The 27,370-nt window shown below is 49.8% G+C and overlaps 1 protein-coding gene across 2 annotated transcripts in view; it reads left to right on the forward strand.

Annotated features, from left to right (window-relative positions):
- NSD3 (nuclear receptor binding SET domain protein 3) overlaps nucleotides 1–27,370 on the forward strand; it is a 1,492,250-nt gene that overhangs the window by 491,856 nt on the left and 973,024 nt on the right. The gene's annotated exons all lie outside the window — the stretch shown is intronic.

Genomic DNA, 27,370 nt, shown 5'->3' on the forward strand with positions numbered 1-27,370 from the left:
ACTGAGAGCCCCTGTCAGAGACGATAGTCTTGGGCAGTCCATGCAACCGTACCACATGTTTCATTATCAGATTGGCTAGTTGCCCCGCGGTAGAAATAGATTTGCATGCCCCAAAGTGTCCCATCTTGTTAAGAAGTCCACCACAACGACGGTGTACCCGTTGTCTGCAGGCAACCCCACAACGAAATCCACAGATATGTTCTCCCACGGACGACTTGGAGTTGGAAGGGGTTGTAGTAGCCCTTGAGGGCGTTGATCGTCGGACTTCATTGTTGCACGTTTCACATTCCTTGATCCACGTCTTCACGTCAACCCTGATAGATGGCCATCAGAATTGTCTACTGAGAAGACCTAGGCTCTTTTCCTTTCCAAGGTGTCCAGTACTGGGTGATTCATGACACCAACGGAAGGCTTGTTTCCTGAGTCTCTCGGTAGGTATCAACAGGCGGCCTTGGTTCATTGGGAAACCGTCCTTGGTTTGCCATTCCTTGTGGCCTTTCAGCCATGTTCTCCATACACATGTGTTCACTCCCTTTAGAACTCCTTTGAGGAACACATCCGGTTGTATCACACATAACACCTTTGCAGGGTGAATGATGGAATTTTCCTGTTTTGTATCTTCTTCCAGGGAAGATGATTGCCTGGTGAGCGCATCCGCTTTTCTGTTCTCCGAACCTGGTCTATAGGTTATGACAAAGTCGTATACGGAGAAAAACAGCATCCACCGAAGCTGACGAGGGGTGAGATGACTAGCAGCAGCCATGTACTGTAGGTTTCTGTAGTCGGTATACACCGTAACCACGTGCCGAGCCCCCATCAGGAAGTGCCTCCACTCCATAAACGCGGTCTTTATGGCCAACAATTCTTTTTCAGACATGTTGTAATTCCGTTCTGCATCGTTCAGTTTCTTAGACATGAAAGCCACCGGATTAAGTTGTCCTGTGGTGCTGTGTCTTTGGGATAACACTGCCCCTAACGCCACATCGGATGCGTCTGCTTCTACTATGTAAGGTTTCTCTGGATCAGGGTGTGACAGGACAAGAGCGGTGATGAAAGCGGTTTTCAGGGCCACAAAAGCGTCTTGTGCCTCTTTCGAGCACTGGAACGTCTGTGTTTTTCTCAGTAATTGCGTTATGGGTGCTACCAGTACAGAAAACCGATTGATGAAGCGACGGTAGAAGTTCGCAAATCCAATAAAACATTGTACATCCCACACATTCAAAGGAGCAGGCCACTCTTTAACAGCTGCGATTTTTCTTTCGGCCATTTCCTGTCCATGTGGGGTGAGCATAACACCCAGGAATTCCACCGTACTCTCGTGGAACTCCCACTTGGTTAATTTGCAGAACCGGTGGTGTTTGCGAAGGATCTGCAGCACCTTTTTCACGTGTTCGATGTGTGTGTCTTCGTCTTCTGAATAAATGAGGATATCGTCAATGTATACTACTACATAGTGATCCAGAATTTCGCTTAAAACATCGTTCAGGAAGTATTGAAACGCTGCTGGGGCGTTACACAACCCGAACGGCTTCACCAAGTATTCGTACAGTCCGTAGCGGGTCTTGAACGCCGTCTTTCATTCATCGCCCTCCCTCATCCGTACCAGATGATAGGCGCCCTTGAGGTCCAGCTTGGTGTAGATTTTGGCCTTCTTTACCTGCTCTAGCAACACCGGGATGAGAGGTAGCGGGTATCTGTTCTTCACCGTGACCGCATTCAATGCCCTGAAGTGGATACAGGCGCGTAGGTCACCATTGGCCTTAGGTATGAAAAAAAGCGGAGAAGCCGCTAGGGACTTGGAAGGACGGATGAACCCCAATCCCAAATACTTATCCAAGTACTGTCTGAGGTGGAGGTTCTCGGGTTCGGTTAATTCGTAGATCCTCCCACTAGGCACTACCACTCCAGGAACAAGGTCTATTTGGCAGTCGTATTGTCTGTGGGGTGGAAGTTCTTCCGCCTGCACCTCGTTAAACACCTCTTTGTACTCATGATATACAGCGGGCAATTGAACGTCTTTCTCAGCCGCAGTGGCTATGGACAGCCCTGAAGCCAGGGCGACTGCTGGTCCTTCTGATTTGCCATGACAGTGCGCCTCGCAATAAGGTGAGATCATTCGCACGGTTCGCGTTTTCCAATCGATTTCGGGGTTGTGCTGAATCAACCATGGTAGACCCAAAATGATCCCATACTGGGAGGCGTGGATTATATTCAACGATAATCCTTCGCAGTGAGAGGCTCCATATCGGACCTGGATTTCTTCGGTGTTGTATCCAATGGGTCCTGTGTTCGGTTCTTTTCCATCTACTGCGTAGATAAGCTCGGGGCTGGCTTTAGGCACCAGAGGTATATCTCTTCGCTGGGCTTCCCCCATGTCCATAAAGACGCCCGTTGCCCCAGAGTCAGTCATGGCTGCAACACTGATCCATTGAGTCTTAACTAGAAGCAACAAAGTGATGAACAGATGACCTTGCTCCGAAGAGTTGCGGCTGCACAAAGAAGGGATACAAGTTCTTCCCCAAGAAACCCCTTCATCGTTTCTTGGTTCTATTAGTTTTCCGGGGCCGTATCCCCGACAGCCAATGCAGATCTGTTTCTGAATCGATTGTTCTTAGGCTTTACAGGGCATTCTTTTACATAGTGTCCTTTTTTACCGCAATACAAGCACAGGCCCTGTTTGCGTCTTGCTTCTTTTTCTGTCTGGGTTAGCGCTGCACGTATGGAGCCTATGTCCATCGGCTCTACAGAGGGAACACCACGGGCGTCGATGTGTCTTTGTCTGTCCATCTGGGGCACTTTTCTTTCTTTTCTCTTATGGTCGCCTTGGCGCTCACTTAAGCGGTGGTCTAGTCTTAGTCAGTGCTTAATTTGTGCCGGAGCTTTCCGGTGCTCAGCACTGGCACTTATTTTACCGGGCCGGGTCTATACGATTTTTCTCCTCCGCCAGATCGAGGGCCCGGTAATTATTAAAATAATTTCTTGCGCTGCTCTCCTCTCCTCTCCTTCTGAGGCTGCTGCCTGCTGTGTCTCATAGGAAGTCCCACCCTCGTCCAGGCATACTTGAAGAGCGTCGTCATCACGTTAGTGATGTCACGTCGATCCCGCCTGCCTTTCAGAATGTTGTTTCATTTTCGTTGAAAAATGGCTGAGGGCGGGATTTTGGCTATGCTGGGCACGTCAGGCTGGAAGTGTGCAGGACTGCCAAAGTGCCAATAAACGTTTAAAATATACAACGTCCTGTCCAGCATGAGTGAAATACTGAATAAATATGCCCGCAATCAATACAGGTATCATTTTGGTATATTAAATGTACTTGCTTCAGAAAAGCAACAAGAGCTGCACGCTCAAAAAACAAATAACTTTAAACTAGTATTTAGGCACGTTCTTTTACTCTCGTGTCTCCTGTGCTGAGGGCTCGGCCTGCCCTTCCGATTTATTGCCTTGTAAAATCGGACGATGGTTGCCAGAGGGCAGGCTGCGCTTGAGTCTCATAGTGCACCTGCTGCTCTGCACTCAGTCTAGGTCAGTTTGTGTTTTTGTGAAGTAACATGTTAAAGCAGATTGCATTCTGCTCGCACTAAGCCTGCCAAAATCTTTCAAGAACCCGCTATGAGATATAGCTGAACTCTAACAAAGAGATTTTTCTATGTAAAGATTTAGAAAACCAAGCAAGCCTGAAACCATTTTTAGAAAAGTCACTTGTACTGACAGCATACTTATCACTGCTGAAATATTGTAACAAGCACTGTTCCTGGTCAGAGACTGACACTTGGGTACTAAATCCTCCCAAAAATTGTGGCTGCAAAACATTGGATTACAGAATAATTTTTCAACATCCTTATTTACAGAAGCTAAATTTTAGGTTTTTTCACACCCTAATCCTACGAATGATCTGGAAAAATCCGCCTTACATGCTTTATTTAATCTTTCATTTCCTATGAGTGTTTTCTTTTTCCAGGATGTTGTTACCTTTTCCTCTAGGCAGCATATTGCTCTGGCCTAGTGCTTAATTTGAATTGAGTCGCATCCCGTTGTTTATAGCAGGTCAAATTGGATTGTAGTTGAAGGCAGTGTGAATTTCTCTCAGTGGGGCAGTATGGTGTTCAGTGAGGGAGCAGATGTAGCACTGGGGGCAGAGCTGCCGAATTTAGAACTGGGGAACCAGGTTCAGCCTTCATGAGCAGCCCCCCAGACCACTCTCCTGAGGGAGCACATTCCCATGCTAGACCTTAGAAGGCCCCGCAAAACCGGAAAAGCCCCGGTGTCTTAACACCAGCATGTGGACCCTAGCAGTGGCAAGTGTGGGTTCACCTTGAAGGCTTGCCCACCACAATCCATACTGAAGTTCACCTCCAGTCTTGCTGGCAGGCCTACGAAGTAGCAGACCCTAGAGCAACAGTGAGGTCACAGGACCCCTGACAAGAGCTTGCACTAGGGTGGTGCGACCGGTGTGACCGCAACAGGTGCTGACTTTGAGTGGGGGCGTTGTAAATTATGGTTTTAAAAGCACTTGCTGCCTTCTTCCTGGCCTACAGCAATTTTCGGCAATAATAAAAATGTCATGATAACTCCGGTGAGTAAACGTCTTACTGGAGCGAGATCAGAGTTTTGTCTAGTGGAAGTTTTGACTCATGGAAAGATAGCGCAGAGGGTTAATGTGCCTGCTGCTAGGAACATGTACCATGCCCATCACAACGGGCACATATTGTAAATAGGTCAGTGGGTTACTGCTTTTGTCAGTAAGATCCTTTTGCTACTTGCAGTTTATAAGTTAAAATCTTAACAAAGAACAGTGAGCTATTAACTTTTATCTTAGAGCTGCATACAAACTGCAAGGTATAAACTAAAGCTTTATGGGTTTTTTCCCTAAGCCTTTGATTATCCTAATGTTGCAAAAAGTGTTCATTTGGATAGAAATCAATAATGATTATTAAAGTGAACCCCCAATCATGGTATTAAGTTTTAAATTCTGAGTTTGTGTTTCTCCAGATCAATCATTATTAAACTATACTGCCTACTAATATGGTTGTCATGTGACTCCTACACCTTGTAGTCCTTTGTCTTATGTAACATTTCCCATACAGTGATTTACACACGTAAAATTGATTGTCTCTGTGTATATTGCTGACAACAGAAAATCCATGGCTCAGAAACAAATGGCTTGTGCTTCCACTTTTAAGCATATTTGGGACATTCTGTGATTAGAAGCATATCCCACTTTGTGAATTTATTTTAATGTCAATAACTCATATTAATCGTTAAATAATCATGTGTATCCATTGGTTGAATTACATAACATAGTAAGCTGTAACTGGTCAGTGAAATGCCAAACAAATACTAAAGATTGGGATGTTTTGCCAATCCTGGCCACACCTTTAACTCCGCCCACTGATCCAATCCTCAGGTTATTCCCGCCCTCTGATTCTCCGCCCACAGTTCCCCTACTTTTTTTTCCCCACTTCGACCACTGCTTTAAAGTATTTAGGCACGTTCTTTTACTCTCGTGTCTCATGTGCTGAGGGCTCGGCCTGCCCTTCAGATTTATTGCCTTGTAAAATCGAACGATGGTTGCCAGAGGGCAGGCTACGCTTGAGTCTCATAGTGCACCTGCTGCTCTGCACTCAGTCTAGGTCAGTTTGTGTTTTTGTGAAGTAACATGTTAAAGCAGATTGCATTCTGCTCGCACTAAGCCTGTCAAAATCTTTGTCTACACAAAATGATAATTCTGTCTGGCATGGTTTTGTAACTGTGTAGTGACAAACTGAAGAGTTCGGAGGAGGTAGTACTTTTTTTAAGTTGAAAAAAATTAGATTTTTCGCATAAATACTCTGCAGGATTTCCCATTTGCTTTTTTTAACTTTAGCATCTTTGCAAATTTCCGGCTCCACTTGTGTAGGTAGAGTGTGCAGGTTATTGCTTGACTTGTTCAGAATAAATGATATGACCTTTGGAATTTAAAAGACATCATAAGTAGATAATCTTACATTTGAGATAAATTACTATCAAGAACCCGCTATGAGATATAGCAGAACTCTAACAAAGAGATTTTTCTATGTAAAGATTTAGATAACCAAGCAAGCCTGAAACAATTTTTAGAAAAGTCACTTGTACTGACAGCATACTTATCACTGCTGGAATATTGTAACAAGCACTGTTCCTGGTCAGAGACTGATGCTGGACTCTGCCCAGTCACTTGGGTACTAAATCCTCCCAAATATTGTGGCTGCAAAACGTTGGATTACAGAATAATTTTTCAACATCCTTATTTACAGAGGCTGAATTTTAGGATTTTTCACACCCTAATCCTACAAATGATCTGGAAAAATCCGCCTTATGGGTGGATTTTCCTCTGTTGCTTTGCATTGGAGTGGAAATAAGAGTGTTTTCACAATAAGGCAACTGGACTGTCATGGGGTCAGTGCTTCATTTGTGCCGGACTGTCATGGGGTAAATAATGGAATGGGGTAAATAACGGAAAAGCCAAAATGTTTTCTATTATCTGCTATCATTGCTTGTACTTACTGATATAAAAAGAGTGCTGACATAGTTTTCAAATTGGGTTTGTGAAAGACTGAATCCCCTTCCTATTTTGAGAATGTATAGAAGAAGCATTTAATCTACATAGGAGATTATTTTGCATAAGAACAAAAAGGAGAAACAAGTGATTTTTGCAAAAGATGCTGACTTCTGCCAGACTTTCGCTTGTTATTGCCTTACAGGTACTCTTGTTATGCATAATGAGTAAACTTGCCAGAAAGGTTTATCTGTAATTTTGTAACTCCAAAAATATGGAATTGTAGGTAAATCGTATGTGCAAAGCTAGAATTCATATATTTCTGCATTTTTCTGAATTTATTGGCAGTGGAAGCCGAGGTTTGCATAGACAGATAAGCATTGTGGATATTAGGTGTTCTGCAAATGCAATGTATTATTAAAAAGGTGCACTACTCCATAAATGTATGTAGATCTTCATATTTTTTCCCGTTCATAGGAAACAGCACTTTTGTTGCTCATAGTAATGAATGGGGTTTGAACTGGATACCATTGGTATCAGCATTTCCTGGATGCTGGAATATCACAATGTCCCGCACTGGGATCCAGAGAGTGACCGTAGAAATTGAGGGACTTACTGCAGGAATCAGTAACCACAACCAATTGCCAGGCTAATTCCTTATTTTTCAGCTGCTTCCCAATTGAACATTTCACCAGATTTAAAGCGGTGAGATACCAGAGTAGAAGACATTGGGAATTCAGTACTTGCTGCATTACTTGTCATTCCCTATTCGAGTGCTATATTTGTTACCAGCAGAAATGGATATCACCTAACCGCCAGAACGGGCGCCTTTGAGTTTTGAAAATTTTAAAAGAGCAATTTGGCAGGTATTAAAGAGATATGGTGAAATAGTGAGGCAATATACAAACATGAATATAGTTCTTTATCACTATATATACTGAGTACAAAAGGGTAACTATCCTTCCGTGTTAACCAGAAGTCCAGATCTCACACCGAAAGGATCAATGGATAACTGTGCCAATGATTCCCCCATGCTTGCAGGCCATAAAGTTCTGGCCCTTTTCTTTGCTTATGATCCATTTCTGCTAGATAAAATCAGGGCTGGTTTACTAACACTTGTTGGCAGATTTGAATCTGCTTTGTACGTTGTATGGTCTTAAAATTAATGCATCCAAAACCAAGCATATAACTGATTTCAGGGGGTCGAGGGGGACCGTAAGCTTGGGAAGGGTCAAGGAATTTACTATTTAGGGATTCATCTGACTGATTCCGGATCATGGGCCCCACAGATTTCTGAAAGCTCACTTTTGTTAACCCATAGAGCTGGGGCTATTCTTAGAGTTGCTAAAAAGGCTCCCTGGTATCGGAGTCTTCCAGCAGTGGAGATAGAGAAGGGCCAACCAAGGGGGTGCTGTTTTATATGGCACAGACTATGGTCCACTGCCACGCAGGTTAACTGGGAACTAGTGAGAACAACTTCATAAGAGCTCTAACAGTAATGGAGAGATGCACCCCCTTAGTTCCCTTTACATTGGACCTTGAACTTAAGCCTATACCTGTGTTTGCCACCCTAACGCCGGTACTTTATTGAGTACGCTTATCGGCCATTAAGGAATTGCGACCTTTTAGAGAGGGCTTTGTTGATATTCTCAGTATAAACAACTCCAAGAAGATCAAGTGATGGCCTATGTCAAAAAGTAATTGTGGGGCGTGGCCAAGATGGCGGGGTGAGCGGACGCTTCCTCCCGTAGCTCCTCCGACCCGGCCAAGCTAGAGCCCTTTTCTTATGCTTTTCTCCCCCCGCTGAGGCTCAGCGCGGGAGAGGAGCGTGGCGGAGCATCAGGGGTGCACATTGGTGCTGTTTTGGTTCGGATCGCCTCGGGGGAACCCCCCCAAAAAAAAGTTCGATCGAGACCAAGGAACGACGACGGCGAGCCCGAGGGGCGGAGCGCATTGGAGAGCTGTCCGGGCGCCTCGGCTGGGCCTGGTGCTGAAAGTTGCGATCTGGAGGGGATCTGGCCCGCCGTTCGACGGTGACTGAAGGAGCCTTGCGGGAAGGGACCCGACGGTGTGGAAGGCTTGGGACGGGTGCCCCGGCACTCAGACTGGTGACGGCGACACCTCGCACTGCGGAGGCCCTAACCCCTAGCCGAGGTACAGCGGACTCCCTGATGGGGTTGGACCATCTGGGCCCCTGTGCGTGACAGACGGGGGCCGGTGGTGGAACTTATTTTACTGTGGGGTGCCTCGGGGGCCTCGGTGGTGTCGTTGGGCCTGGTCGTTTTGGCCTGCTCCGCCCGGCCGCCATTTTGTCCCCGAAGGAGCAGTGGTGGCAGCCTTCGCCGGAGTCCTAGCTGCTGGATGCAAGTGACCCCCGCTGCTGCTGGGCTGATTACCGGAGGGATGTGCTGATGAGACCCCTCTGCTGCGGCCCCCTTGGTTGTCTCACACAAGCTCTTGCGGCTGACGGTGACCGGACTGGGCCGCCATTTTGTCACCTGTGACGCAGCGACTTCACTCGTGGGGGATACCCAGGTCGAGTGCTAGCCGGCGGCTGAGCATCCCTGGAGCGCCTGGATCGGTGCCCGACTGCGGAGCTAGCGATGTCTGGAAGAGGAGGCCCGAAGAAAGGGGACCGTACCCTGCCGGACATGCTTGGCAGGGCCCAGCACTTGCGGGACAGGACGCAGCCCTCACCGGGGCCCTCCCGGGCTCCGGCGGATGTGACTGGAGGGGAGCCACCCGTCACGAGGGCCTTTATGGAGGAACTGTTCAGCTCCCTCAGGGAGGACTTCCAGACACTGAAGCGGGAGGTGGCCAGCGAGGTCCGAGAAGTGCGCAGGGAGGTGGAGGGCCTTGGCGAGCGTGTGGAAGCGGTGGAGACGGAGGGCCAACAGCGAGCGGAGGAGATAGTCCACCTCCAGCAGGACGTTCTTCGCCTCCGGGAACAGTGTGTGGAGCTCCAGGCCCACTCTGAGGACCTTGAGAACAGATCTCGGAGGAACAACATCCGAGTGCGTGGCGTGCCGACTGCGGACGAGGGGTCCGATCTGGGGAGCTACCTGCGGGCCCTGTTCCGAGAGATCCTGGGGGAAGCTGCGGACTTTCCCATCAGCATTGACAGGGCGCACAGGGTTGGCCGGCAGCGCCAGTCATCGGCACCTCCACCGGACATTCTGGCCTTCCTGCCCGACTTTCCACTAAAGGAACGCATCATGGCTGAAGCCCGCAGGAAACAGCCCCTGACTTTCCGGGATCGGCCGGTGGCGCTTTACCAGGACCTCTCCGCCATCACTCTGCAGAAACGCAGGTCCTTTAGGATTGCCACTGACTTTTTGCGCGAGCATGAGACGCCGTACTCTTGGGGTCACCCCTTCCGCCTGATTTTTCGGTGGAACGGAGTGTTACACCAGCTACGCTCCTTGCAAGACATTTGTGGTGTCCTGGGGCTCACGGCGGCGGAGGAGGAGGGAGCTACGCCGTCGTGGAGGTCCTCGGAGAGACGGAACCGGCGGAGGTCAACGAGGCGGCGCTCAGTGACCAGTGTGGGGCGCCCGGACTCCCCTACCATCAGAGCGGACATGGCCGACGCCCTGAGGGCGGCGGCCGGGGACTCGACCGGCTCCTCTAGCGTGGCCTTGACGGCCTAACACCCACTCCGGGGGGAGATGTCTTTAGCTTCTTTACATGCTTGGTACGGGGCGGGGGGGTTGGGGGGGAGCGGTTGGAGGTGAGTGGCTGGACGTCCATTTCGCTCTTTTCTACGGACTTGCCCGTTTTGGGGCTTGACTGAGACTATGGGGTGTTTGAGTTTGTGGGTGGCTAGTTGCCAGGGTTGTGTTTTGGGTGGGGGAGGGGGTTGTTTTGGGGTTGGGAAGGTCCCGTCCGATGTTGTCTATGCCCGCTTTGTTTTGGCTTGTCCTGCGCTGCGGCCCCGCGCGCCCCACCCGCTGATTCCCTGCCCATTGCATGGCGCTCCCGACCCCCGCGAGGAATGCCGGGCCTAAAGGTAGTGACCCTTCATGTTCAGGGTCTGAACAACCCGGTGAAGCGCAGAGCGATCCTGTCGTTGCTGGAGGGGACGCAGGCGGACATTTGCCTTTTGCAGGAGACACACTTATTGCCCCGAGATTGCCATAGGATGCGCTCTGCTAAGTTCCCTACCCAGTTCTTTTCCTCGGCAGCGAACAAGACGGCGGGGGTAGCCATTCTCCTAGCGAGCTCCTTTCGGGGGGAGGTGTTGCATAAGTGTGCTGAACAGAAGGGGAGGCTCCTTGCGTATCGCATGCGCCTGGGAGGCATAGCATTTACGGTCGGCTCCGTTTATAGCCCAAACGATCACCAAGAGCGCTTCCTAGATTCCGCGCTGGTGGATGTCACTGCTTCCCCCGACCGCCACATTATCTTGGGGGGAGATCTCAACATTGTCTTTGACTCTGTGATGGACAGATCGGCGCAGCGCTTCCCGCAGACGGGGGAACTGTCCCAGGCTGGGAGGGCCCGGATTGCGGAAATGGATCTGCACGACCTCTGGCGCTCCATGCACCCCACGGATAGGGACTACTCTTACTTCTCGCACGCACACCGAACCTACTCACGGCTGGACTACCTCCTGGTGAGTGGACCGATGCGTGCCGCTGCCACGGCGGCGGACATCGGGGTCCTGACCCTGTCTGACCACTCCCCAGTCACCGGCGTTTTCCAGTGGCCGGCGGCCTCCCCCTCTCGGGGGGTGTGGCGCCTCCGGGATACACTTCTACACAAAAAGTCGGTGGTGCAACGCATCGGGGAGGTCATACAGGACTATCTCACCCACAATAGCAACACTGACACCTCGCAGGCGACACAGTGGGCGGCATTGAAGGCCGTCCTCCGGGGGGAATTCATCTCTATCTCTGCAGCTGAGAATAAGGAGCGGCAACTGAAGAGGGATGAGCTGACAGCTCAAGTCCGGGAGTTTGAGCAGGTCCACCGCCGTACGGGGGCGCCGAGGGTGTGGAGGCAGTTGAAGGCAGCGAGGAAGCTCCTGTCGGCTCTGAATCTTGACAGGGCGGAGTACGCCGCCCTACGCTTGAAACATGCCTACTACACTGGGGGGGACAGATGTGGCAAGCTCCTAGCACACCGGCTCCGGGTTGCGCAACAGCGCAGCGTTGTGAAAGAATTGGTGGGCGCGGACGGGGGGGTTGTCTCCGGGGACGCGGAGGTAGCGGAGTCTTTCCGCGGCTTCTACGAGGCGCTGTATGCTGAGGAGCCCTCCTCGCCACGGGATGCCGACGGCTATTTGGAGTCGGTGACCCTCCCGGTACTGGATCCGGCTCAGGCTGACCACCTGGAGCGGGACATCCATGTTGAGGAAGTGATTTCAGCTATCGCGCGGCTGAAACATGGCAAGGCCCCGGGCCCGGACGGGTACACGTCGCTATTTTACAAGACTTTTTGCACGGCCGTGGCCCCTGTCCTTACTCGGCTATTTAACTCTTTCTCCGAACCGGGAGCCATCCCTCCGGATCTCCTGAGGGCGACGGTCGCGGTAATCCCGAAACCTGGGAAGGACCGGACCCTCTGCGGCTCGTACCGACCCATCTCGCTTTTAAATGTCGACCTCAAGTTGTACACGGGGATTCTCGCGTCCAGGCTGAGTCCACACCTCCCCGACCTGGTGGAGGCGGACCAGGCTGGTTTTGTGCCCGGCAGACAGACGGTTGACAACACCAAGAGGGTGACGCATGTTCTGGAGAAGGCCTCAAGGATCTCGGGGGAGCGGATGTTGCTGTCCGTTGATGCGGAGAAGGCCTTCGACAGAGTTCACTGGCCGTATCTTGAGCTGGTCCTCAAGAAACTGGGAATCGGCGATAAGTTCCGCACCATGGTCTTTAACTGCTATAAGCATCCTTCAGCGTCGGTGCGGGTCAACGGGTGTAGCTCCGGTGGCTTTGCCATCGAGCGCGGCACGCGGCAGGGCTGCCCTCTTTCGCCGCTCTTGTTTGCCCTCTACATGGAGCCGTTTGCTCAGAGGATTCGTAATAATCCGGATGCTGTCGGGGTCCGGATGGGCCAGTACGTTCACACCGTCAGTCTCTACGCGGACGATGTCCTGCTGACTTTGGACAACCCTAGGAGGTCGCTGCCTGCTTGCCTCCGAGAGCTGGACGCCTTTGCGGGGGTGGCCGGCTTCAAAATGAATATGAGCAAGTCGATGGCATTAGACGTGTCCCTGGCTGCGGAAACCAGGAGGGATCTTCAGCGGCTCTTCCCCATGCAGTGGTCCTCGTCCACGGTGCCGTATCTGGGGATTCTGCTGGCGCCTACATTACCGGAGATGGTTACGGCCAATTATGCCTCCCTCAGCAGGAAGATCAAGGACGAGCTTGGCCGCTGGAACAAAGGCCTGCTGTCCTGGCTGGGGCGAATCGCGGCGGTCAAGATGACGGTGTTGCCCCAGATACTATATCTTTTCCGGGCCCTTCCGCTCCGACCCCCGGTGGGCTGGATACGACAAATGCAGGCTGACATCTCCCGCTTTGTCTGGCAGGGCCGCAGGCCACGCATGAAGAGGGTCCTCTCCACGCTTGCTCCGGAAGCGGGGGGTCTCGGCATTCCGGACCTCCGTAAGTACTTTCAGGCGGCACAGCTCCGCTATCTGGTGGAGTGGAGCAGGTGGGAGTCCGACAAACATTGGCTCTTCCAAGACCAGGCAGTGGCGGGCCGCACCTTACAAGAGGTTCCATTCCTGCGCCGTGCGCATCGCCCCCCTAATCTTTACGCTTCCTTTGTTACGCGGGTCCCCCTGCGTGTGTGGGACGCGGTCTATGAGGCCCGGGGCCTTACCACCTTCCCTTCGCCGCTCACGCCCATTGCGGGCAACCCGGACTTCTCCCCAGGGATGGAGCCGGGGGTTTTCTCCCACTGGGTGCAGGCGGGCTGCAGGGCACTCTTCCAGATCTATGGCCCGGAAGGAGTGGTTCCTTTTCAGCAACTCCGCCAGGAGTTCGGCCTAACGGAGCTGGACAGATTGCGCTACATGCAAGTTCGGCATTGGGCCCTCCAGCCCCAGGTGCGTGCCACCGCCGCCCGTCCAATTACACCGTATGAGAGGTGGTTGGCTACTCGGACCTCCGACGCTAAACTGATCACCGATCTGTACAAATACCTACAACCCCCGCCGTTTCACTATTACAACCCGGGGAGGGAGCGTTGGCACAGGGAATTGGGTAGGACACTCAGCCACAAGGACTGGGACAAAATTGCGTATCGGGCGCGGCACTCTGCATATCACACGGGCCTTACGGAGACCTTTACTAAGGTGTCCACATACTGGTACTACACCCCGGAGAGACTGTATGAAATGCATAAACACACTGACAGGGGGTGCTGGCGGAGCTGTGGGCAGGAAGGTACCCTTACACACATTCTTTGGGATTGCCCAGTGCTGACCGCCTACTGGAAGGAAGTCTTGGACGAGGTGGATAAGCACTTTGGGATAGAGCTGCCGCGATTCCCGGCGTATGTCCTGTTGGGCCTCCCCAATGACCTAATGTACCCACTGAAGTCCCGTAGGGGTAGGCAGATCGCAATCGCGCTGGGGTCTGCGGTTCAGAACATTCTAATCCACTGGCGCACAACCACCGTCCCCTCCATCACCGGTTGGTTGCATAGGCTCTGGCATGTGCTGGGGATGGAGAAGCTGTCGCTTACGGTTGCGGGGGAGATAGACCAATTTGAAGAGCTATGGCAACCCTTTCTAGCGCTGCTGTCCACTGAATTCCGGGAGCTCACCTGCCCGAGGTATCTTAGACTTCTCAGGCTGACGCCGCCGGTGACCCCGGCGGACTAGCTTATATGTGAGACGGGGACCCCCCGGGGTGGGGGGGGGGGTGCGGGGCTTCCTGGTTAGGATTACTCTGATGCGGGACCATAGGACGGGGGGGGGGGGGGGGGGGAGTGTTGTTGTTTCGTTACTGGGAGGATGGGGGATGGGGGATGGGAGAGGGGGGATTGTGTTCTATTGGGGTGTTGATGGGGGGGGTTTTTATTGCTTAGATTTGGGGTGTCGGATCCGCGTGCGGGGATTTCACAGCTTGTATTTCCAGCTTTCATTTACTGTGTTTTTCCCCCTGACCTACCGCGCTACCTATTGCCAACCCTCTGGAGTTGCACCCTTTTTCTTTGACTGTATTCCATGTATCCTGCCCTCCTATCCCCCTCCCCCATGGTTTGTTTTGTCTCAATAAAAACGTTTTAAACATAAAAAGTAATTGTATGACCTGGGCCTAGGTAATTTTTGGAAAGAGCCCTCCTCTGTCACGCCTACTGTGGTTACTGTTGTCAAATAAAAATACTGGTAGAGAGTTGCTGCTCCGAATGAATTGCCTAGTTCCATCAGCAGCTGCACAAGGCTTTTTCTATTGCATAAGACTGTGTCCAAGGCAGAGAAATTACTAAATTGTATCCGACTGGTGTGTACACTCTCACATTCTTTGCTGTTTAGGTCCAGGACTTTGCTGATTGTTGTTTTTACATTAACATGGGATCCTGCACAGTCAGGTTCTACCTTGTGTCTGTCATGCATATTTTTCTATAAGACCGAGGAACAGTTGCTATTCTTTTGCCTAAAATATTCTAGAGCTAGGTGGATTGTGCCCTTGTGTCATCTTCTGGGAATGACAAATCACACAAATGCTTTCAGAATTTGTAAAAGGGATTCTACAAGTGTGAAAGTGCCTCCCCATATGTTACACTATGTTATGACAAATTGATTTATGTATCACACTAATCACCCAAGAGGGTATCCAGGCACTTGGGCAGCTGTGTAGGCTTGAGGTCCCGGCGGTGCTTATGTTAAGAGCCAGGTCTTCAGCAGGGTATCCAGGCACTTGGGCAGCTGTGTAGGCTTGAGGTCCCGGCGGTGCTTATGTTAAGAGCCAGGTCTTCAGCTTCTTGCGGAACTCAAGATATGAGGAGGTGGCTATCATATATTGAGGCTTGTGGATGTGGGTGGCACCAAAAAAGGAAGTGGGTGGAGCCTCTGGAAGAAGTGGGCGGAGCCAGGAAAGTGGGTGTGGCCTCCCCCAGAAGATTTGAGCACCTGCACCTAATATTTTACAAATTAAGCACTGGTTGTAGTACTAGACTAATCAGCTCTTCGGAAGTAACCGGTCGGGGGTTGATTTGAGCAATGATGTCCTTAAGCTCTTCCCTCAACCCTTGATGGAATATGGCGGCTTGCTTTGTTTCGGGCCACTTAGTTTCTGCCACTAACCTCCTAAAGGCATTCAAGTATGTGATCAGATCCCCATTGCCCTGCCTCAGTTCCAACAGTTCCCTATCTGCCGGTATATGACTCAGCCCTCCTGTCAAAGACCTTGAGGAATTCGGTCTTGAATTCATCCCAATCATATAGAAGGGGATCATCTCGAGTGACCAAAGGTACTGCCCACTGAGCAGCGTCGCCGGCCAAGTAAGAAATACGGAAGGCAACTCTCGCCTGATTAGTGGGGAACGATTTTTGTTTACACCAGAAGTGAAGCAGGACCTGCGTTAAACACCTGGACTTTGCTCGGCTCTCCATGAAACCACTCTGGTGTGGCTAGCGGTATAGTCACCGGTAATTCCACCACCACAGCATTGGTGGGGACCTGCTGCAGCACCCCCTGCGTTAAAGGGGTTTCGCTGCATTCCCTCTACCCTGACCCTGAGGTCTGCTGTTTCCTGACGAGACGCGGACAGTTCTGCCTGTACATTGGCAAGAACCGTCAGTACATCGTCGAGTGTAGCCATCTCTCACAATCCGACCAGGAGGACTCAATTCGTGGGTCGGAAATTCTGTCACGTTGGTTCAGTCCTCGGGATCGGATTGTTGCTTATTGTGGTCCACCTCTCGATCTACCCAAGCCTTAGTAGCCGTAATGGCACAGGTCAGTGGGAGGATCAAACGAGGGAAGGAAAGGAAGGGGACAGCAGGGAGGGAGATCTGCAAAACACAAGGAACAATATTAGCACCCTACCGCTTTCCCTGACCTCCTCGCTACACCCTCCTCACTACAGGGACAATGAAAACAGGTTTTAGTGGTATACCTGTAAAGAAAAAGAACGGCCCCCGTATCTCAAGACACCTCTACCTCTTAGTGAAGACGGTAAGCATTTGTTTTGTTGTGTTGGCTGCATGGTGGGATATATATAATAAACAGGAAAATCATAGGGCAACATCACATAGTAACCAGAGCCTGCACAGGGATCTCGCTAATACATTTGACATGGAAAGCAGACGTTCTCCCCAGAACCTACCCCGAAATAGACTCCACTCTGCCTCACAGGGATAGAGCGCAGTCCGCTACCACTCGGATAATCCCTGTTGAAATAGAGTCACAAGCACAACAACAGATATGAATGCAGAGCAAAAGAATGGTAGGGCTTCACCTTAGCCTATTTAATCATCCAGGTTACGGCACCTTAGATACCCTTTGGTGCTCAAAGGCATAGATATTTGCTCATAGGCCCAGAAGAACGATGTTCATGCCCAACGTAACAAATGTCCAGTTTCCAGTCTCACTGAGGCTGGGAAATACATGGGTCTCTATTAGGTGCACAGTAACAGTTATTGCCCAGCATAAAGTCGTGCCATTTGTGAATTCAAAGTGAAGGAGCAATGCAGAGTGCTCCTGCAATACCACCAGCGGTTGAGCCAGCTGAGACCAACCAAATTTAGAAAGTGGCTGTAAACGGGAACCAGCCCGTGAATCAATACGTGGGCATCAAAAGTCTGCAACCCTCCCTTCCTCCGCACGAGCAAGAGAAGTGCTCACCAACGGAGGAGGGGACGGAAGATTCAAGCGGGAGCAGCGGAAGGGACTGGGGACCAGACCTTCAGGGTAGGTGTGACGCTCCACCTATCCTGGGAACAATGAGGCAACACTCCACCACTCCAGGGAACATCGAGACAACGCTCCACCAAAGGACTCTCCTGTGACCCACGAAGGCAACGCTCCACCAAAGGACTTTCCTGTGACCACGGAAGCTTGGATAATCCCAGGAGCAAGGTACTTCTTAGCGCAAACAGAACAGCGGACGCCGGCAAGAATTTCCAACGCGCTGCATAGTTGCGCTTTCTCCTTTATGGGAGACGCGGCTGCGTGACGTGCGCGCAGGGATTATGGGGATTGTAGTTTATGGCGGGCGTGTTTGATCCACTCCCGATTCACGCGCGCTCGAACCTGTGCCTGTAACACACGGCAGGTGCTTCTGTACGTGCTGCTAACTCCTTGGCAATTTTGGGATGATATGACCGCCAAATGTGGTATGATGTTGGTCCGTACCTCGAACTTTTGCCAGATGACAAAAAACAAGCGGCAGGAAAAATTCTCCTTGATGGAGAGAGGGCAGCATCCGAGATTATTGACTTCTCCATGGATTTGGATTTTCTAGGTTTTCGGCAGCTGGCTGGAGCAGCAGTTCTCCGTAGACAAGGATAGCTTAAGTGTACCACCTTTCTCCTGGAAGTGCAGAGCAAGATACTAGATATGCCATTCGATAGGGATGCGTTCTTTGGCAAACACATCGATGCCTTACAAGATATTAAAAAGGACATGGACACAGTTAAAGCCTTGGGTACACTTCAGTACAGGAAAACACATTTTCGAGGCGCCCGTGGCAGAGGGTCTTACTCCTTTCGCGGGAGCTACCAAAAATATCAACCCCAGAATTATCACTATTGATATGGCTATCGGCAGCTACAATCTTACAGAGCCCCCCATCTTACTCCAGACAGCAAAACTTGTGAAAACAGCCCCAGCAGGTCACAGATAATACTATGAAACAGTGACACCTCCCTAGCACCTGCAACAAAATCGGCCATGCATCAACTCCAAAAATTCGAATATTTCTCTACATTTCGACCAATGGAAGAAAATAACTTCGGACAAATGGGTACTGGACAAAATGGGTACTGGACATAGTCAAATTTGGTCATACCCTAGAATTTGTAAAGATCCCTCTGCCCCATCCACCTCTAAAGAGACATCCACCTCATCTCCGTCTTCTCAAAGAAAAAGCCAGAATTAAGCTCCAGAAAGGAGCTATAGAAAGAGTTCCCCACTCCCAAGTGGGGAACTCATACTGGTTCCGTGCTTTTGTGAGAAGAGTTGGTCCTCGAATGCAAAAAAGTTCTGCATCGGAGCAGGATGGCAACATGCCATCACCATGCTACTTGGTGTCTGGTATTTCCATTCTGTGTTGAAGAGAACCGCCTCCAGAATCTCCAAGGTTTCTGAATGTGGGAGGCTAGTATACCCCTTTTCCCTTCTTCCTAACGGAGGGGACCTTTCTTGATTATCTGTATAGTGCAGTGAAGGATGGGTCCCCACTTTGCCTACCTCTACTCTCCCAAATTTTGTTTTGATATGAGTCAAGGTCATAGTCCTCTCCCCTGAAGCACCCGACATCGGAGGGCATTAGTCTTCCAAGTCTCCTGGTCACTCCTGAGTGTCATAGACTCTGTCCCCTCTGGTTTCAGGTATTCCTTTTCAAGAATCCATGTTTAGATTCCCACGGACACTTTCTCCTCTTCCAGCAGCTGCACTTTCCTAAAGTGTTCCATTGGGTTTGACGGCGGTTTCCGACACCACTTAACACATAAGCACCCAGCTTCCCTGGTGTAGGTAGCGTGGGTACTGGGGCTTCCAATGGTGTGGTGGCTCCCCAACCTTCCGTCTTCCAAGGGATTTCTTGAGAGTCCGCTGGGAAGGGTCCTTAATCTTTAAAAATCCAACTGTGACTTGCACATAGAGTTGTACGGAGCACTTCCACATCCTCTCGACACTGTCTTGACTCGAGTCATGGTTCTTATACCACTTTCTTAGTATATGGTTTGGTCCCCACCCCGCTGGGGCCACTGTGCATGTCGTGCAATTTACTGTGTTTCTTTGCTAAAGTATTGTGTGCATTGTGTTTATCTACGTGTTTTAGTGAAGGCAGCGATTTAGATACATACATTGCTATGTTTGCATAAGCGCGTTAGACGTAGAAACGCCATCTTGCAGCTTTTGCTGCTTTTGCACACGACACTGCAGATACATGTTATTATTTGAAAACTGCTTGCTTGCCTTTTCATCGCATGAGAACTGTCTGTTGTTCACATCCCTAGACGTGCACTGCGACCTTGGTCTGAACATTGTGTGCAATAACAGTCTGAGCCACCAAACAATGTATGTTTTCGAGTTCAGGTTGATCGGCCCACTCTCTAGCCATAACACGCACACAGCTGCAAATACCTGAAAGTCGAGAGCCTTTAATATTGCAGTTTGCATGAATTACACACACATTCTGGAGAAGAACTTTTCCAGGCGGAGAGCAAAGCTGATCCTGTGATGTGATTCACCTAAGCTGATCTTTACGGTATGGGGTTCCCCCATTCAAACCTAGAGACCTTCTATTAGTATAATAATACTTGCCTATTAGCGAAGGGAAGGTGGTTGTATTCCACTGTCATTTGTAATATGATGTTCGAGGCATATGAGCTGCAGATTATACACTGTGCATAGATCGCCATCTGGTGTTGGGCCCGGATGTTTGCAGTTTGTTTTTCCTCTTGGAAAGTCTTTGGAAGTCACGAGTTCGGTGACTCCTCCTTTGGTTCGTATTGCGCATGGGCTTCGGCTCCATCCTCAGATTGTTTTTTTCCGCCATCGGGCTCGGATGTAATACTTCGCGCTCCGGTTCCGAACTTTTCCAGTTCAACGATCGACGCAAAATCCTCGCTCATCGAGATCCTTCAGAAAATAAATCATCTTAATCACCTTCTCTTCGACACTTCTTCGATTCCGGTCGTCGACGGCGGCCTTCGGGCCTATCCTGGCTCCGGTCTCGGCTGATGGAAAGAACTCCCTTCAAGAAGTGCCCTCGATGTGGGTCCAAGTTCCCCCACACCGATCTTCATGAGGTGTGCAACCTCTGCCTCTCCCCTGAACACGAGGCTCGAGACTGTCCCGCCTGCAAGTCTTTTAGATCCAAAAAGACTATTCGAGATCGAAGGGCCAGACGCAACATGGCGCACTCCTCGACCTCCGCTCCAGTCGACATCTTCGGGGACGACGTCGAAGCTCCGGGACAGCAGAACATCGAAGAAGAGGACGACTACCTCGTCAGTGCTTCCGAGGCCGACGCCTCAGATGTGGAGGACAGCACCCCGGCGCAGAGGGTCGTGAGTACTATACCCCCTCCCACACCCACGCCGATACCCAAAAAGGCTTCGGTCACGCCTTCGAGCCTAGGCAAGAGCAAGGACACTGCTTCTAACACCCCACCTTCGGGCCCTGTAAAGAAGCCTATTAAGCCTTCCAGCAGCTCGCGCTCGAGCCAGCCTACCAGCGGTACCGAAAAACACCCTTCGGCACCGAAGAAAAAATCGGCCTCCACACCGAGCCCAGCACCAAAGCCCTCGGTGTCGAAACCCGCCCTCTCGGTGCCGACCAAACATCAAAAGGCCCTCGGTGCTGACACTCCCGTGCCGAAGCCTCTCTCGGCACCGAACAGAAAATCGGAGGGCCCGAAAAAGCACGGCATAGACAAGCCTAAAAAGCCGTCGGCCCCGAAAACCTCGGCGCCGACCGAACAACCAGTGTCGCAAGAACTTTTCACACCGGATCCTCTGCAAAAGACACTTACCAAGGATCCAAAAACTGGACATTTGACACTGTCTTCAAAAAAGAGACACTTGGACAAACCAGCTCCACCTCCACCTCCAAAGAGGAAGGACACTGCTACCTCCCCTTTCAGAGTGCCTTCCCCACCTCCTCCACCTCCTCCACCCTCCCCACCTCCTCCACCTCCTCCACCCTCCCCACCTCCACCTTCTCCACCCCTGCCTCATCGCTCTCCGACTCTGTCTCCAGACCAGGATGATCAAGGGGACCCTTACTATGATCCAGCAGATGTGCCACAAGACCCCACCCCTACTGGATCCCCAGACCCATGGGATGACTATAACTATCCGGACATCCCAGATGTCCCACAGGAGGACCTTTACCCATCTAGGCCATCCCCACCAGAAGACTCGTTAGGTTTTCAACACCTACTACAGAGGGCGGCACATTATCACGGGGTAGAGCTACATACTGACCCAGTGGAGGAAGATTTTCTCCTAGACACCTTCGATACTGCACATAGGTCTACTGCTATACTACCTATGCTAAAAGGAGTAATCAAACATGCACCGGAGGTTTTCAAAGACCCAGTCAGGGCTAGGGTCCTAAACCCACGTATAGAGAAAAAATATAAAGCCGCCCCCACAGATCCTTCATACATTAAAAGGCCCTGCACCACTGGATTCCTTAGTGGTATCTACAGCTAGGAAGCGTTCAAATTCTCAGGCGTCGGGCGAAGCACCACCACCTGACAAAGAGTCCAAGCTCCTAGACGCGTCGGGTAAGCGCACTGCGTCACAAGCCGCCAATATATGGCGTATCGCCAACACGCAAGCGCTATTGGCCAGATACGACAGAGCGCATTATGATGAGTTAGAGACCATCATGCACCATCTCCCTGAAAAATACAGAAATAGGGCTAATGAATTGATCCAAGAGGGAAAAACTATAACTAATACCTCTATACGCTGTGCCCTAGATGCGGCAGATACAGCCTCCAGGGCCATAAACACCAGTGTCGTTCTCCGTCGCCACGCATGGCTAAGAGTTTCAGGTTTTAAACCTGAGGTGCAAGCCTCCATATTGAATCACCCTCTCGATTAACAACATTTATTTGGTCCAAAAGTTGATGAAGCCCTCGAAGATGAAGAAAGATACTGATAAGGCGAAATCCATGGGAGCCCTACAGTCACACACTCCTAGGCGCTCCTTTCACCGCTCTTCCTTTCGGGGCACTTGTAGAGGCTACTCCTCAGATAGCGCATCCACGTCCTACAAATCCCCTCCTCAGTCAACCTTCACAAAGGGTTATCAAAGAGGTGGATACAGAGGCAATAATAATAAAGGCAGAGGCAAGACAAATACCGCCCGCTCTGCCACACCGCCTACCCAATGACTTTCCCCCACTCCCTCCAGACCATTCCACTCCGGCCGGGGGCAGAATACAAGATTTCCTTCACGCCTGGGAGACAATCACCTCAGACAGATGGGTGACCCAAATTATTCATTCAGGGTACTGCCTAGAATTAACATCTCCCCCCCCCCCCCCCCCCCCCAAACATTCCACCCAGGCAACGCCCAATGTCTCAAGAACATGCCACGTTACTAAAACAGGAGGTAATCTCCCTCCTGCAAAAACAAGCCATAGAGCAAGTCTCCATCAATCAACAAAATTTAGGGGTCTACTCCCTGTACTTTCTGATTCCAAAAAGAGACGAGACTCTGCGACCTATTCTAGATCTCAGACCTCTAAACACTTACATACATTCAGACCATTTTCACATGGTAACCCTTCAACAGGTTCTTCCACTCCTCTCCCAGAACGACTTTCTCACCACTCTGGACTTGAAAGACGCATATTTTCACATCCCAGTACACCATGCTCACAGAAAGTACCTCAGATTTGTAGTGGACGGGCAACACTACCAGTTTAAGGTGCTCCCGTTCGGGGTCACAACAGCACCAAGGGTATTCACCAAGTGCCTAGCAGTAGTGGCGGTACACCTCAGAAGACAGCACATTCACGTCTTCCCATATTTGGACGACTGGCTAATAAAAGCCACGTCCTACGACCAATGTGTGCGCCACACCGCCGCTACAATCCAACTACTTCACCAGCTAGGTTTCACGGTGAACCACCAAAAGTCCCACCTGGTACCATCACACACAAAACAATACCTCGGTGCCACCATAGACACCTCAAAAGCCATAGCCTATCCCAATCCTGCCAGGATTGCAAACATACAGGCTCTGCGTCAAAAATTCATACTTCAACACTCTCTCCCAGCAAGAGTATTTATGCAACTGATAGGGATGATGGCCTCTTGCATTGTCATAGTGCCCCATGCAAGACTCCAGATGCGTCCACTCCAAGAGTGTTTAGCGCGCCAGTGGAACCAGGCCCAGGGGCAACTGACAGATCTGGTGTTGGTGGACGGTCGCACCCATCGCTCTCTGCAGTGGTGGAACACCACAAACCTTTCCAAAGGTCGACCGTTCCTGGACCCGGTTCCACAAATAATTCTAACAGACGCATCGCTTTCCGGCTGGGGAGCTCATCTGTTACATCTCACAGTACAGAGCACATGGACGCCGCAACAGAAGTTACTCCACATCAACCATTTGGAGTTACTGGCAATCTTCCTAGCCCTAAAATCCTTCCAGACGCAGATTTCAGGCAAGGCAGTCCTCATTCGCACAGACAACATGACTGCCATGTACTACATTCAAAAACAGGGGGGCACACACTCTCCACAGCTCTCTCAATTAGCACAGAGCATATGGAGATGGGCAATTCCACAGAAAATATTTCTCCTGGCCCAACACGTCCCAGGAGTCCAAAACACCGTGGCAGATCTGCTCAGCAGACAAACGCAACAGATTCACGAATGGGAACTTCACCCACAGGTTCTTCACCCGTTCTTTCAGAAGTGGGGGCATCCACAGATAGACCTCTTCGCCACCCACGAAAACAAAAAATGCCCAAGCTTCGCCGCCAGATATCCACACCCATTGTCCAAAGGCAATGCGATATGGATGAACTGGTCAAACAAATTTGCATACGCTTTTCCACCTCTCCCACTAATTCCATTAGTGGTGCGAAAGCTACAACAGCATTCCCTAATACTGATCCTAGTAGCTCCAACATGGGCAAGACAACCGTGGTACACCACCCTGCTGGAACTCTCGGTAGTACCACACGAAAAGCTGCACCTCTCACCATGCCTCCTAACCCAGAACCATGGAGAGATCAGGCACCCGGACCCAGCTCAGCTCAACCTTGCGATCTGGCTCCTGAGGTCCTAGAATTTGAATACCTTAACCTTCCCCCTGATTGCATGAATATTATCAGGGAAGCTACACGCCCTACTACTAGGGCATGCTATGCTGCAAAGTGGAAAAGATTTGTTGTTTACTGCCACAACAACACAATCAACCCTCTAAATGTGTCCATACAGCACATCATATGTTACTTGCTCCATCTACAAAGGTGTAACCTAGCATATACATCCATTCGGTTACACCTCGCAGCAATTGCTGCTTACTTACAAAACAGGCAGCACCTATCACTTTTCAGGGTGCCTGCCATCAAAGCCTTTATGGAAGACCTCAAAAGAGTAATTCTACCCAGAGTACCACCCTCACCTGTCTGGAACTTAAATATAGTTCTCACAAGGCTAATGGGACCCCCTTTCGAACCATTACATAAATGTGAGCTGCAATTTCTCACATGGAAAACAGCATTTCTAGTGGCCATCTCTTCCCTTAGAAGGGTTAGTGAAATACATCAGAACAAGGTTGTACTCCGCACCAACCCAAAATTTCTACCCAAAGTCATTTCTCCCTTCCATCTAAACCAGTCTGTAGAATTACCAGTCTTTTTCTCACAACCTCAAACCGTTGCGGAAAGGGCTTTACACACACTGGATGTTAAAAGGGCCTTACTTTACTACATCCAAAGAACACAACCTTTCAGAAAAACCAAACAGCTATTTGTCTCTTTCTCTCCACCACATAAAGGCAACCCTATTTCTAAATCGGGGATAGCTAGGTGGATTGTAAAATGCATACAGATTTGCTACCACAAAGCAAAACGAACGCTATCTGTTCCCCCTAAAGCCCACTCTACAAGGAAGATAGGGGCTTCTATGGCTTTTCTAGGGAACATACCACTAGATGACATCTGCAAAGCAGCGACATGGTCAACACCGCACACTTTCAGAAAACATTACTGTGTAGATGTGCAAACCAAGCAACAAGCTAGTGTGGGCCAGGCTGTACTAAAAACACTGTTCCAAACAACTGCAACGGATACCGGTGGTCGCCGCTAGGGTTGGGTACTGCTATATAGTCTATGCACAGTGTATAATCTGCAGCTCATATGCCTCGAACGGAATATGCTACTTACCAGTATACATCTGTTCTTGGCATGTAGAGCTGCAGATCTATACACGCCCACCCGCCTCCCCGGCTACCTGTATCCGTTCCAGTCTATCTTATTTAGATACAACACACATGGGTTTCTTTACTGTTATTACTACGCTCCATCTTTCCCTGCTGGCGAAAAACAATCTGAGGATGGAGCCGAAGCCCATGCGCAAGACGAACCAAAGGAGGAGTCACTGACCTCGTGACTTACAAAGACTTTCCAAGAGGAAAAACAAACTGCAAACATCCGAGCCCAACACCAGATGGCGATCTATGCACAGTGTATAGATCTGCAGCTCTACATGCCAAGAACAGATGCATACTGGTAAGTAGCATATTCCTTCTCCCTTCATTTTCTATGGTATTGTAACAATGCTGATGGTTTTAATCTTAATCATTTGTCTGCTTATGTTAGCCAAAGTACTGCATCTTAGGACACGTAGTTTATAAAATAAACATTTTAAACTTTACCGTGTCTCTGATTACTCTTGTTGTGGACTGATATGAGAATAATAACGGACAGGTATTTCTGATTCCCACCATTCCTGAGAGTACTCGAAGTCACTTGTTCTGGGTTGTCTATACATTGGGACCTCCGGGAGAATACGGATAACGAATGGGACACTGATGCTAGTCGGATTGGGGTTCTGGGTACGGAGGTGAGTTTTTGGTACACCGCAATTCACTGAGGTCCTGGTTTCCTGCGCATAGTTCTGTGCATGAGCAGAATCCCTGCAATAGTGTAGGAGATATTGGAACCTACTAGAGATTATTATATAATAAATACATCTTTTTTTTATAAATACTTGTGGTTCTTTTTTTCTTGATCTATGCTATAAGATTGCATTCTGGTAAAACAAGCTGCTTTACACTCCTTCAAGACTAAGCCTGAAGGCTGCTCTCCACAGCTACCACTTAAAGAGCTTTCTAAGGTTGTCTAAGACCTCTTAAATCACCGTAATGATTGTCTGGACTGGTGCAAGGTGCGCACTCACTTTAGTTGACATCATATACCAGGCCAGCTTCTGGCGTGTAAAGACAAATGCATGAAGCCATTTGAATTGGAAAGGCAGAGGCGCTGCTGTTGTCTATTCACATATGTATGTCATAGGACGTAATTTCAAGGAGTGTCACAAAATAAATTATCCTCTGAAACAGAGTTGTATTCCTCAAGAAAAACTTGGACTCGCCATACTAGCTCTTTGTAAAACTTGTTTATTTTTAAGACTACACCTATAACAGGCAATGTCAAAGTCAATAGAGCTCTCCTTTGGGAGGGTATTTCTTTAGTAATGGTTTTGGTAATGCTGCCCAGCGTTGGCTAGATGCTGTGCACAATGTCCAAAAGAAGAAAGAAATAAAAAATAAAAAAAGACAATGCTGCTACCAGAGCTGCTGCTTTATTTTGTCGTAAGTACATACTTGGTTATTTACTGGTTTGAGATGTTTTGTTAAATAAAACATAACATTGAAAAGTAGTAGTGCGAAAGTGCTTTTCTGCTGCCTGGTCCCCTCCTCCTTCCAAAAGTAAAATATTTTAGGAAAACAGCAGGTGGGGAGCAACGGAGTAGCATGTGTGGTAAAGAAATGTGGACTGGGTAGGAGGATGGGGAAAGCAGCACATGCGGGAGAGCAGCACAGGAGTTGGGGGAGGAATACACGGAAGAGAAAACACACATTGCGTAAAAGGGAGAGAGTCTGAAGGGAAGAGCGCACAAGAGCCCTTGCAAAACAGAGCTCTGGGAAAGCACACGAGAGCTGGAAAAAGATGCAGTCTCATGAATTACTT

Source organism: Triturus cristatus, chromosome 11 (genome assembly GCF_964204655.1).
Source record: "Triturus cristatus chromosome 11, aTriCri1.1, whole genome shotgun sequence".
Lineage (NCBI taxonomy): Eukaryota > Metazoa > Chordata > Amphibia > Caudata > Salamandridae > Triturus > Triturus cristatus.